Here is a 13,101-nt window from a genome sequence, read left to right on the forward strand (position 1 = left end):
ATCCACCTTGATATGCTGCTCCAGCAGCAACGTGCAGTTAACGACTAACTGTATGAACTCTGCGGCAGGAAAGGTTCTGGGGAGCTTGATTTATTTTCACCGTGCCAGTGGCTGCTCATGCGCGACACATGCAGATTTCTGCGGCCATTTGATGAGATCACCAAACTGGTCAGTCGCAGCCTGGGCGCCATATATGACATCGTACCTTACGCCTTCTTTCTGGAGCGTGCATTGAATCGTGTCATTGATCAAGCCGTCGAGGAGCAGGAGCTGGAAGATGAGGAAGTCGCAATGCTGAATAAATTCCCAGGGGGGGCTACTCCATTTGAGACAAGTCAGCAGGAGTCTGAGGAGGAAGAGGAGGATGGTGCCTGGGAAGAGGAGAAGGAGCAAGAAGAGCAGGCTTTACACTTTTCTGGGATCCCTGGTGTTGTGCATGGATGGGGGGAGTAGACCGAGGATGAAATTCTCCTGGGCGATGAGCAGGAGACAGGCCACTCCATTGCTTCCAATTTAGTGCAAATGGGGGCCTTCATGCTCCAGTTTTTAAAAAGCATAAAGGTCAAGGACCAGTACTGGGTGGCAACGTACTTAGTCCCCCGATACAAACACAAAATGGCGGACATGTTACCAGCATCACAGAGGGCTTTCTGTCACGGCCATGGCTATGACCGTGACTCCTTAACCGCATGCGGTTGCCTGCGGTTTGTTTTTGGTAGTTCAACCATAGGTGAGGGCTACTTGTGTGTTGCCTCACTTGTGGTTGCCGCGGGCAACATGTGGTTGGAGATTGTCGCAGATAGCAGCCTGAGCTGGCGCTAGGCAGCTTGCGGCATCTTCATGCGGTTACACCTAGCAACCTTTATGTTAGGTGTGTGTGTGTATGTTATGCACGTTGTATGTATTGTGTGCACTTCCCGTTTAAGTGGTGTTTTTCCCTTCTGTGGTGTTGGAAGGGTTAATTCCCTTCCCAGTGTGCGTGTGTGTCACTGGGTGTGTCTGACTGTGGGTGTGGCTACTTGGCCTATAAAGCCTCTCACTTTTACATGGCTCAGGAGGTTGCTTCAGTCATGCTGGCTGGAGCAGCCTCTTGGGTTTCTTCCTGCCTGTGAGAGCCACCCCTGTGGTCATAAAAATATTGTCGTTATGTTTATGTCTTCTTGTATGTCATGTTGTATGTGATGTTCTGTTGGGACCTTCCTTGTTACTTTGTGCAGTTTACGGTTCTGGATTCCTGTCGCACAGGGATCCAGTCAGCAAGGCTGTGGCAGGTTGGTGGAACTTCTAGTTCGCCTGCCATACCCGTAAAGCTGTTTGTGTTCCCCTTTTTCCCAACAGCTTGGCCAGTGAGACTCCTGCTCCTCCGCGTCTAGGAGGAGTAGGTCGTCTTACCCTGACTCCTAGCGCAGGGACCGGACGGAGGGTGAGTTAGGGATCCGAGGTTCCTGCGCATGGGCCCTCCTACCTTTAAGGTCGGCCCATGCAGTTAGGAGTTAGGGACAGGGTAGGGACACTGTTAGGAGGTGACCTGCTCCCTATCCTGTTCTCCTGGCCGAGTAGGCCAACAGCAGCTGACATCGCACGGCTGAGGATTTCCCCCATCCTCAGCCGTGACACTTTCAGAATGCAGCATTTCCAGGCCTTGCTTCGAGAGATGCTGCATTCTGCTGTTGTGGGCACTGTCAGAGGAATTTCCACCCACAGAGTAACAGTTGCGGTTACCAATCCAACAGCGCATGTAAGAAGAGGGCGGTTTGAAAATATGTTGGTCACTTTGGATATGAGATCATTCTTGCATTCAACCCATCGACAGCCGCCCTTCAGATCCAGACTCAGGGAATCCCTAGGCCAACAGGTGTCCGACTACATCGGGTTAATGGCCGACCTGGATACTCTGAGAAGCCAGGAACCCCTGGACTACTGGGTGTGCAGGCTTGACCTGTGGCCAGAGCTGGCACAATTTTCCATGGAACTCTTAAATTGCCCCTCGTCGAGTGTCCTGTCCAAAAAGACGTTCAGCGAAGCAGGGGGGATTGTGACCGATAAGCGCACTCGCCTAGCTCACGACAGTGTGGACTACCTCACATTTCTAAAAATGAATGAGGCATGGATCTTGGAGGAATTCAACACCTGTGACAACCACATTTAATTGAATTTCCTCATGCCAGCCCACACATATCCGCAACCACCCAGAACAAAGAATGGTCCCTATCTTATGTAACTACAGTGGCATAAAAGGCCTTTTCTGACCCGTGAATGGCTAATGTTTGGAGCCTCGGAGGAATTCAACACCTGTGACAACCACGTGTTATCGAATTTCAAATTTTATCATTTGGGGTTTATTCAAGAGGGGGGATTTCGTTAGCCATGTTTTTAATCCAATTTTATATTTTTAGTTCTTTTAAACATATGTATTTGACATATATTCGTATTGGCCTGAAGTAAAATTGATATACAATGACCGTCTAATATGCCTCCAGCCACATAATCACTTGATGTTTTCTGTATGCATCATTTTTGGGGCCTGTAATCTAACTGGCCAACAGTAAAATTGTTATAGGGTGACCGCCTAATGTACCTCCAGCCACATATTCACTTGATATTTTCTGTCCGGTGAATGTCTAATATCTGGCACCTGTACTCCACTCGCCTGCAGTAAAATTGTTATCCAATGACCGTCTAATATACCTCCAGCCACATAATCACTTGTTATTTTCTGTACGGTGAATGAATGATTTTTGGGGCCTATAGTCCACTGGCCTGAAGTAAAATTGTAATCCAATGACCGTCTAATATACCTCCAGCTACATAATTACTTGATGTTTTCTGTCCGGTGAATGCCTAATGTTTGGGGCGTGTACTCCATTCGCCTGCAGTAAAATTGTTATGCAATGACCATCTAATATACCTCCAGCCACATAATCAGTTCATGTTTTCTGTCCAGTAAATGCCTAATGCTTGGGTCCTGTACTACACTGACCTGCAGAAAAATGGATATCCTATGACCGTCTAATATACCTCCAGCCACCTAATCACTTGATCTTTTCTGTACGGTGAATGCATAATTTTTGGGGCCTGTAATCTAACTGGCCAACAGTAAAATTGTTATACGGTGACCGCCTAATGTACCTCCAGCCACATAATCACTTGTTCTTCTCTGTACGGTGAATGAAAACTTTTTGGGACTGTAGTCCACTGGCCTGAAGTAAAATTGTTATCCAATCACCGTCTAATATACCTCCAGCCACATAATAACTTGATGTTTTCTGTCCGATGAATGCCTAATGTTTGGCGCCTGTACTCCACTCGCCTACAGTAAAATTGTTTTCCAATGACCGTCTAATATACCTCCAGCCACATAATCACTTGATATTTTCTGTCCAGTGAATGCCTAATGTATGGGGCCTGTACTACACTAGCCTGAAGTAAAATTGTTATCCAATGACTGTCTAATATACCTCCAGCCACATAATTACTTGTTCTTTTCTGTACGATTTATGAATAATTGTTGGGGCCTGTAATCTAACTGGCCAACAGTAAAATTGTTATACGGTGACCGCCTAATGTACCTCCAGCCACATAATCAATTGTTCTTTTCGTTGTACGGTGAATGAATAATTTTTGAGGGCCTGTAGTCCACTGGCCTGAAGTAAAATTGTTATCCAATGACTGTCTAATATACCTCCAGCCACATAATCACTTGTTCTTTTCTGTACTGTTTATGAATAATTTTTGGGGCCTGTAATCTAACTGGCCAACAGTAAAATTGTTATACGGTGACCGCCTAATGTACCTCCAGCCACATAATCAATTGTTCTTTTCTATACAGTGAATGAATAATTTTTGGGGCCTGTAGTCCACTGCCGATAAGTAAAATTGTTATCCAATGAGCGCCTATTATACCTCCAGCCACATAATCACTTGATCTTTTCTGTCCGGTGAATGCCTAATGTTTGGAGCCTGTACTCCCGTGGCCTAAAATAAAATTCTTCTAGACTCCAGCAGAGAAAATTTTTGAGAGTTTCCCTTTAAGACACATAAAAATGGCCCCTGATTAAAATATATATTTTTTAAGAGAATTTTTGCCATATATCCCTCTCTGGTATGTCAGTGTCCATGTTGTTGGATGATTTGTGCACTTCAAGTAAGTATTTGGTGGCTGCAAATATGACTTGAAGGTTTTTCAGGTTCTCCTGCCATTAAAATAAATAGGGCCCGCCGTGAACTTGCGGTTCGCGAACATTTGATCGTGTTCACGTTCGCGAATCGTCCCGGCTGATGTTCGTCTATTACTACTGGCCGGGCAGGAAAGCTTGTCCAAGGCAAACTCAGCCAGTTATGGCCACAAATTTGGATTCCCAATAGTCCAGGAAATCTTCTGTGTGGGATAGCCGGGTGCAGTCAAAGTATTTCACCACCTGCTGGTTCTGTCTTGCTGCTGCTACTGTTGGGTGGTTTCTTCAGTGGGCGGGTTAAGAAAACTGCTCATCAGAGACTCTAGACTTCAGTTGCTGCTGATGGAGCTGGTACTGTTCCTGTCCTCCACCCCCCTCCGGCAGCCATGGCAGTAAAACGTGAGCGCAGAGCCCCCCCCCCCCCCCCCCAAGTCAGACCCATAAGGATGGGTGATGGTGCACATAGGCAGCGGCCAACTGACTAAGTAGGATGTCTCGATAGTAGTTCAGTTTATCCTCCCTCTCAGCGGGTGTAAAAAAGGCTCCCATTTTGGATAGGTAGCAAGGGTTTAACATGGTAGAGAGCTAGTAGTTATCCCTCTGCCAAATAGTGACAATTCGGCTGTCACTGCACAAGCAACTGAGCATGCATTGGGCCATTTGTGCAAGTGACTCAGAGGGACTCCCTGCCTTCATCTCCATTGCATACTGCCACTGTGTCTCTGGGTCATCTGCCAGGTTTTTCTCATCGCCCTTGTAGTAGAAATATTATCTGTTGTAATATGCTCTCCAATGTCTTTATGTAAGGAAAGGTAAAAATCTCAACCGCAGTCAGCCAAAGGTGTTTTCATGTTGAATTCTTGCTGAGCAACTGCCCCGCCCTGCTCAGTCTGTTCACTTATATTTACTCACAAAAGGTGTAAAATGGGCTGGCCCATAACAAGGATGCAGTAAGTGATGACATACAGGAAGTGATGAGATAGGAAGACAAGACACCATCATTTAGAATACCCTAGCCAACAAACACATGTATGCAATAATCTACCATTACCACTGGAGTTAATTTTATCTAGCCTTGCTCAGTGATCAATGCCAGATAAAGTTACTATGATACTCATGCATGTTTATTTACAGGACAACGTCATTATCTCTAGCGGCTGATCAGGCGCACTAGAGACAACAAACACACCGGCGTCCATACATCAGCCAACAAAACACTGCTCTGCTTAACACATCAGTCTCCCCCGGCCTACAGCCCAGTGCTTAGCACATGGACCATTCGCCGACGGAGACCTCTGCGCCCAGCAGCTGTGACAGGACATACACAGGAAGATATCCACTCCAATGGTTTACCCTGACACTGAGAAACATGATGACAATACACAATATATTAAATACACATCCTAATAAAATTTCCACAACACCCTCTACCTACTTCTGCTCCTCCTCCCCTGTCACTTGTGCAGAAAAACCACCGATTGCTGTACACATTGCTTGTGCGTGAATGTCTTCCTCCACTTCCTCCTCCTCAAGTTTAACCCACGTCTCCTGTCCACTGGCCAGACGGATTTAGCAGCATCTGTTCCAAGACATAAAGCAGTGGAATGACGTTGTTCATCCTGTAGTCCTGGCGACTGACAAATTAAGTGGCCTCCTTAAAGGGCCTGAGGGCAGGTGTCACGCAGATGCTGCCACTGGCTAATGTCAAAGTTACACAGAGGAGTGCTCCTGTCCATCTGCATCATCATCAAGAAATCGTTTATGGCCTTCCTCTGCTCATATAATCAGTCCAACATGTGGAGGGTGGAGTTCCAATGGGTGGAAATGCTGCATATGAGGCGATGTTAGGGAATGGCATTCTTCCTTTGCAGCTCAAGAAGGGTGTGCTTTGCAGTGTAAGAGTGGCTGAAGTGAATGCACAGTTTCCTGTTCATCTTCAGGATGTCTTGCAGATGGTTGTAAGACTTCAGGAACCGCTTTACAACCAGATTAACCACATGCGCCATGCTGGTCGCATGGCTCAGCACTCCTTGACGCAGCACCGACACAATGTTCTTTCCATAGTCGGTGACCATGGTTCCAATCTTAAGTTGGCGAGGAGACAGCCAGGATTAGATTTCTTGATAGAGGACGAGGAGCAGTTCCTCCCCTGTGTGACTCCATTCGCCAAGGCAAACTTGGTGCAGGACAGCATGACACCACTGTGCCCTGCACATGTTGTATGCTGGATAAGCACTTCAAATTTTGCCTGCAGTGGAGGCTGGGAACAAGGTGGAGGATGAGGAGGCAGCGGAGGACATTGGAACAGGACCCACAGCTTGAGATCGTGGAGTCGGCACTGCAGTCAGCTGGCCAAATTGCTGGTGTGGCTGGGCAGGAACTACATTTACCCAGTGGGACTTAAAGGGAACCTGTCACCTCCAAAAACCATCCCAAACTGCCAGCAGCACCTGAGAGTAGCCCGCAGTGTGTTTCTTATTATCATTTTCAGCAGTCAGATGCGGCAAAAGCTCTGAAAACTTTCTTTTATCCCCGGCCTGTGCTATTTTATAGTCATACTTGAAGTAAAGGGGCAGCACCCTCCTTGATTCAAGTAAAGGTAACGAGCCCCCTTCTCTGCCCCTTCTGCCTGTGACTGACAGCCGTCAGTTCGGCAAAGCCAGCCAAACTCTCGTGCATAAGCACAACCGGTGGAAGCAGCGGATCTCTCCTCCACATCTTTGCTGGGCAGTAGCTGCTGAATCTCCTCAATAATCTCTTCCTCACTGAAAAGTGAAGCAGAGTTGATGGCATACAATACTTCCTGAGCAGAAGGAACAGAAAATGAAAGAGGCAGGTTCAAGACAGATGAGGGCAGATAGCTTGTTCCTGGGCCATGCAAACTAAGTGTGGTATCAGAAGAACCCACTGACTTCTGGCTGGGGTGTCAGATGATGTTGAAGACCAAGTAAACCATTCAAGGACAGCTGGGTTGCTGGTCAAAACACGACCGCTGGATGACACTGACAGCTCCGGCCTGTCACTGCGACTGCTGCTAACACCCCCCCCCCCCCTCCCCTGCTTTTTCTACTGCTAATTCTGCCATTCTTCCAGCTCCAGAAACATTTTTGCCACTGCCCATTCCCTTAGAAAGGTCTTAAACTGTCTGTCGTACATATTGTACTGTAACAGTAACTGTCCGTGTAAAATAGCAGTAGTATCAGGGCGCAATTTCTCCTCAGAATCAAGGATAAATCGATGTACTTATATTTGAAAGAACATGAGCACCTTAAAATCTGTGGTATCAAGCCCCAATTTTACCACAATTACACAATTAAGGATTAACGGATTGAATTATGTATACAAGAACATGAACCCCACCAAAATCAGTAGTATCTGACACCAATTTTACACCATTAGCAGAATTAAGAATTAATGAAATTAGGTATGCATAAAAGAATGTGAACTATCTAAAATCTGTAGTATTAGAACACTTTTCAACCCCAATTAGTGCAGCAAGGTGTAATAGAGTAGCTCCTATTAGTCAAGCTTTACACTGTTCAATTGGTTCCTGCTCTCTTCCATATACTGTAGATAATGCCTCCCTACTATATCCCTACACTATCACTAAGCTGTCCCTGAACTGCTCAATAGTATTGTTTTGTGAAAAAATTGTTTCCTAATCACTGTCCCTAGTGCCTGTAATGTCTCTCCCTGCACTAAGTTCACTGGAAAATGGCAGAGACCATATAGGGCTGTGACATCACAGGGGCAGGCTAGCTGCTGATTGGCTGTCTGCGTGGCATTATGGGTGATCCCTCGTTACCAGGCTTCTTACTTCCTCTTTCTAACAGGTGCAGAAGCCATTTTAGAAAAAATCGGATTCATTACCACGAAGCTCGAGGGAATGCGACTTTGTGACAAATCTAATTTTTACGGAAATTCAGATCGTATTCCACTTTGTCAGCTTTGATGTGCTTAATACTAATTATTTGCTATTGCTGTCATTGCGTTCAAGAGCCTAAAAGGGAGGGGGAGAGTGGAGGAGAAAGGGAAAAAATTGGTAATAGGGGGACTAGAGGGTGTCATATATATACCACTTTTCAGGGCAATTGGTACAACTTTGATTTGTGATTAATTAATTTGGGTATGAATCAAACTTAAAAAAAAAAATCTGAAACGGATACAAAGTGTATTTCAAGAAGTTTGCTTATCTCTGTTGTGTAATAAAAATAAATAAAAAAAAGACCACAATATATAGAACAATATAGTGATATAGCTTCAGTTTGTTTTCACTTTGGGGGTATCAGTTTTGTGGTCATAACATAGGCCCATATTGAGGCTGCATAAAAGCAGCTTAAATATTGCAATGATTAAAGAAATTCTCTGGTTTAGAAAATCTATTCTCAATTGCCATAATAGGAAATTCTAATGTCTAATATTCTTCGACTCATATATTAACCAGGGTGCACAGGAGCTATAGAGACAATACAGCGATGGATTTCAACAGGAAATGGCTAATCTTTCTTTTCCGGTGGTGGCATTTTAAAGGAATTGGGCAGCTTATAGGTAATTCCTGGAAGTCTTATCAGTGTGACACCTTGTAATCAACTTATCATTGGGGAACCTCTTTAATAAAAAAAAAATAAGGATTGTCCAAAGTAGATAACATATTTAACATTGTTATATATGAGAACAATTATCTAAGAATTTTGTGCAGTCTATCAAGAAAGTTGTGCCTGTTTATTTTCCGCAACAAACTGAAGCTTTAAAATCAGAAAATACAGAAAAACTAATTTAAAGTTAAAATGTTATTAGCTGAAATGTCCAAGAATTGACATTTCCATTAAAGAATTAGCTTGAAAACCTTACAATTCACATTTAATAATAAAGAAATCACTCTAAAAGCTCAAGGGCATTCAATTTATGCATGTGTGTATTTACAATTTATTGAGCAATTTCCAGTTACTTCCTTGTGCTGACAATGAAATGATTTTACAGTACTGTGCAGATGATATGTATTTTGTTGAATATATACTATAGCAATTGCAGTTGTATAAAAATATAAGAGATACAGATTTTTATTTGAAATATATAGAAATCCAGTAATTCTGTTTAACTAAAGATTAAGTAAAGTGTAGGCTGAATGGTAGTGAGTCTATTGTGCACATTAGTAATAACTACATACTGTACATAATGGCAATTTTTGTCGCAAAAATGTGGAATAGAAAAATGGTTAACAAAGTTTGTAAAATCAGTTTTGAATACCTTGAGGGGTGTAGTTTCTAGAATGGAGTCATTTTTGGGTGGTTTCTATTATGTAAGCCTCACAAAGTGACTTCAGACCTGAACTGGTCCCTAAAAAGTGGGGTTTTTCAAACTTTCGGAAAAATTTCAAGATTTTCTTCTAAACTTCTAAGCCTTGTAACATCCCCCAAAAATAAAATATCATTCCTCAAATTGATCCAAACATGAAGTAGACATATGGGGAATGTAAAGTAATAACTATTTTTGGAGGTATTACTATGTATTATAGAAGTAGAGAAATTGAAACTTGGAAATTTGCAATTTTTTTTAAAACTTTGGGTAAATTTGGTATTTTTATAAATAAAAATGATTTTTTTTAACTTCATTTTACCAGTGTCATGAAGTACAATATGTGACGAAAAAACAATCTCAGAATGGCCTGGATAAGTCAAAATGTTTTAAAGTTATCAGCACTTAAAGTGACACTGGTCAGATTTGCAAAAAATGACCAAGTTCTTAAGGTGAAATAGGGCTGAGTCCTTAAGGGGTTAAAGAGGTTATCTGGGTAATAATAATGATGACCTATCCTCATCCTATCACATTGGTTGGTGTCTGAATCCCAGAAACCCCACCCATCAGCTGTTTCAGAGAAAACACGGCAACCTATCCTGATAAAAGGCCATCATTCGAAATACCTGGATAACCCCTTTAATGGACTATCTTTGGGATAAGTCATCCATATCAGATCAGTGGGAGTCAGACTCTCAGCAAACCACTGATCATTTGCAGAATAGTTGCCGGATGTTGGACCTTCCCTGAACTGTTTGAGAACCTATCCTAAGGCTAAGCAATCAACGTAAAAATCCCCGAGAACCCCTTAATGTGGAATTATGGAGTATTAATCATTATTAGTTTTTTGTTTTTTTTCAGCATGTTATTATATCATTATATATACACTATATTATAATTATTGTATATGTCTATTACGTACAAATGCAGCCAAGCAAGCCAATACTGTATACTGTTATTCTGTAAACTTTAGTTAATTGCAAACATAATTTTCTTAATATACATTCATAAAGTATTGAAAATCTCTATGTAAAATATAGATCATTAATATGCTTGCTATAATATTTGGATAAACCATATTAATTATTTTAGGGAGCAACAACAATCACATATGATTTTAAAATGGATAATTCTTCTGTACAATGGCAATTTATGTATTTATTTATTTTCATTATGGTTGGGCTATGGTTGAATATGTTTGTGAAAATGCAATGAAAAAAATGTACAATATTGCTTTCAGAGTTTGTATCAGTCTTTATGACTATACTACTTATGCAAATATGTTGACTTTTTAGGATAATGGGGAAAAATGCTTATTTTCTCAGTTTGATGGATGGTAACAACAAAAGGTCAAAAATGGGTTTCTCCAACATTGGTTGCTAAATTAATAGTCATATTCATTTAAAAGTCAAATCAGGGAAGAAAAATGACCAGTTTTATTCACTCCATGAAGAAATACCAGCAAAATTCAGAAAACGGATATGAGAGAATAAGAAATCTTTGAATAAAGCCATAAAACTTACATATGATGAAATCTGAGGAGTCCGTGATCAACTGAGTATCTCTTGAACACTTCATGAAGGTCAAACATTACACTATGTTTCTCCTTATGAGTTACTCTGTTTTATTGCTAGAATAGAGAAAAAAAATCCTATAACTTTCTATTTTAGAATAGTTAAATTAAACACTTTATGAAAAACAACAGTCTTTTTTAAAATACTATTAGTCAATAGTGTTGATCGCGAATATTCTAATCGCAAATTTTTATCGCGAATATTGGCACTTTGAGAAAAATTTTTCATCAGTGACCTACCTTCTTGCTTGTGGGCCAATGAAAAGGCTGCAATATCTTTGTCAAAGCTTAGCAACATCCTTAGCAACCAATAGGAAAGTTGCCTATCCCTTTACTATATAAGAAACTCCTTAGCAGGCATTTTCTGCTTTTTTTTTTTTTTTTTGCAGTTCTGAGAGAGAGAGCAGTCTCAATGCTGTGCTCTGTGCTTTCATCTGGATCCTATTCCTTATCCAATTACATTAGATAGTTAGCTCATAAATATATATAATACAGATAGTTAGTGGGAGATAGTCAGTGTAGGTTAGATTGTGATATAGTGTAGCTGATAGGTTCTAGTGCAGAGTGTTAGGTAATGTGATAGGAATTACTGTTTCTCTGCTGTCCATACATATATGCTACAGACATAGTGCTGTGATGTCACAACAATACTTAGTGCACCAATCAGTAATATCTACTCAGACCAGATAAAATGGGAACTTGCATTTATTGTGCAAAAATTATGCGCATCATTAGTGCCGATTTGTGCAATCGTGAATATAATGACTGGAGATCACGAATTCTAGAATTCGCTAATTTATTGCGAATATTATGTGAAAAATTTGCAAAATATCACGAAAACGAATATTGCCTATGCCGCTCATCACTACTGGTCAATTGTTGATGGATATATCTGGAAGTGTGCAGCTCACACATTAAACTTTTATAGTTCTAAGAACATACAGTAGATAAATGCTGAAACGCATGGTGAATGTAGAAATACATAAGAGTCTTAGGAAAATAAAACAAATGAAATGACCAATCGTGCGATACATTTAGAAGACACTTTTGCAAATCTGGTCAGTTGGAATAACAAAGAAACATTAGCATGTTTACAATGTATTTTGTAAGTAGTACATTTGATCCCATATTATGTTATGATCCAACTGGTTTATAGGACAATGGGTCAAGAACTGATGCTCATCCCTGTCCTCCTTTCTCAAATGATTTTGTAATATGAGGTTATTTGGCTAAATACTGCATTCAGATAACTCTAAACGTATTGGTTATTTACGGCTTTATATTAAAGCCTCAAACCAACACAATTTTAGAACTAATTTTTTGTATTTTTTCCTTGTTGCCTTCCAAGAGACATAGATTTTCATTTTTCAATGTACATAGCTAATGGAGGGCAAGTTGTATTTTTCAAAGATACAATTTATTTTTAGATATGAAGATAAAAAATGTATATGGTATTTGCCATGTTCTACTCCTTTAAAAATTGAAAAACTTTTTTTTTTAAATACTTTTTGTCATCTTATTCTTTTTAATTTTCTATTAACTTAAATGGGACAGAGGGCTAGTTTTAGGTGGGGTGAGCAGGGTGGTATCATTTTGTGATATATCTAAATTTATGCAAATGTTTTTCACATTTTTTCAAATTAACCAAAAATGACAATTCTGGCTTTGAGATTTTTTTAGTGTTCACCAGGTATTTTAAATAACATGATATTTTATCAGTTTGGTCATTTTAGGATGCATCAAGTTTGATTATTTTTATTTTTTGTCTTTTATTTTTAAAATTTAATAAAACATTAAAAAAAAAAAAAAAAAACATTTTTGTGCATCTTCCTAAGGGGACTTTACCACTTTATTATTCTATTATCTATATCTTACACTGCAATACTTTTGTCTTTAGCTGTATAGCTGTATTGTGATTTTACCGGCATTCTATCATACCCAGCCAGATTTTTCATTTATTTATGTCAAAAAGTATTATATGCATTATATAAAGGCAAAATTTTCTCTTAGGCTGCTTTCACAAAGTGTTAAGTTAGTGATTTTTATTAAAGACATAGA

Source organism: Bufo bufo, chromosome 2, assembly GCF_905171765.1.
Source record: "Bufo bufo chromosome 2, aBufBuf1.1, whole genome shotgun sequence".
Classification (NCBI taxonomy): domain Eukaryota; kingdom Metazoa; phylum Chordata; class Amphibia; order Anura; family Bufonidae; genus Bufo; species Bufo bufo.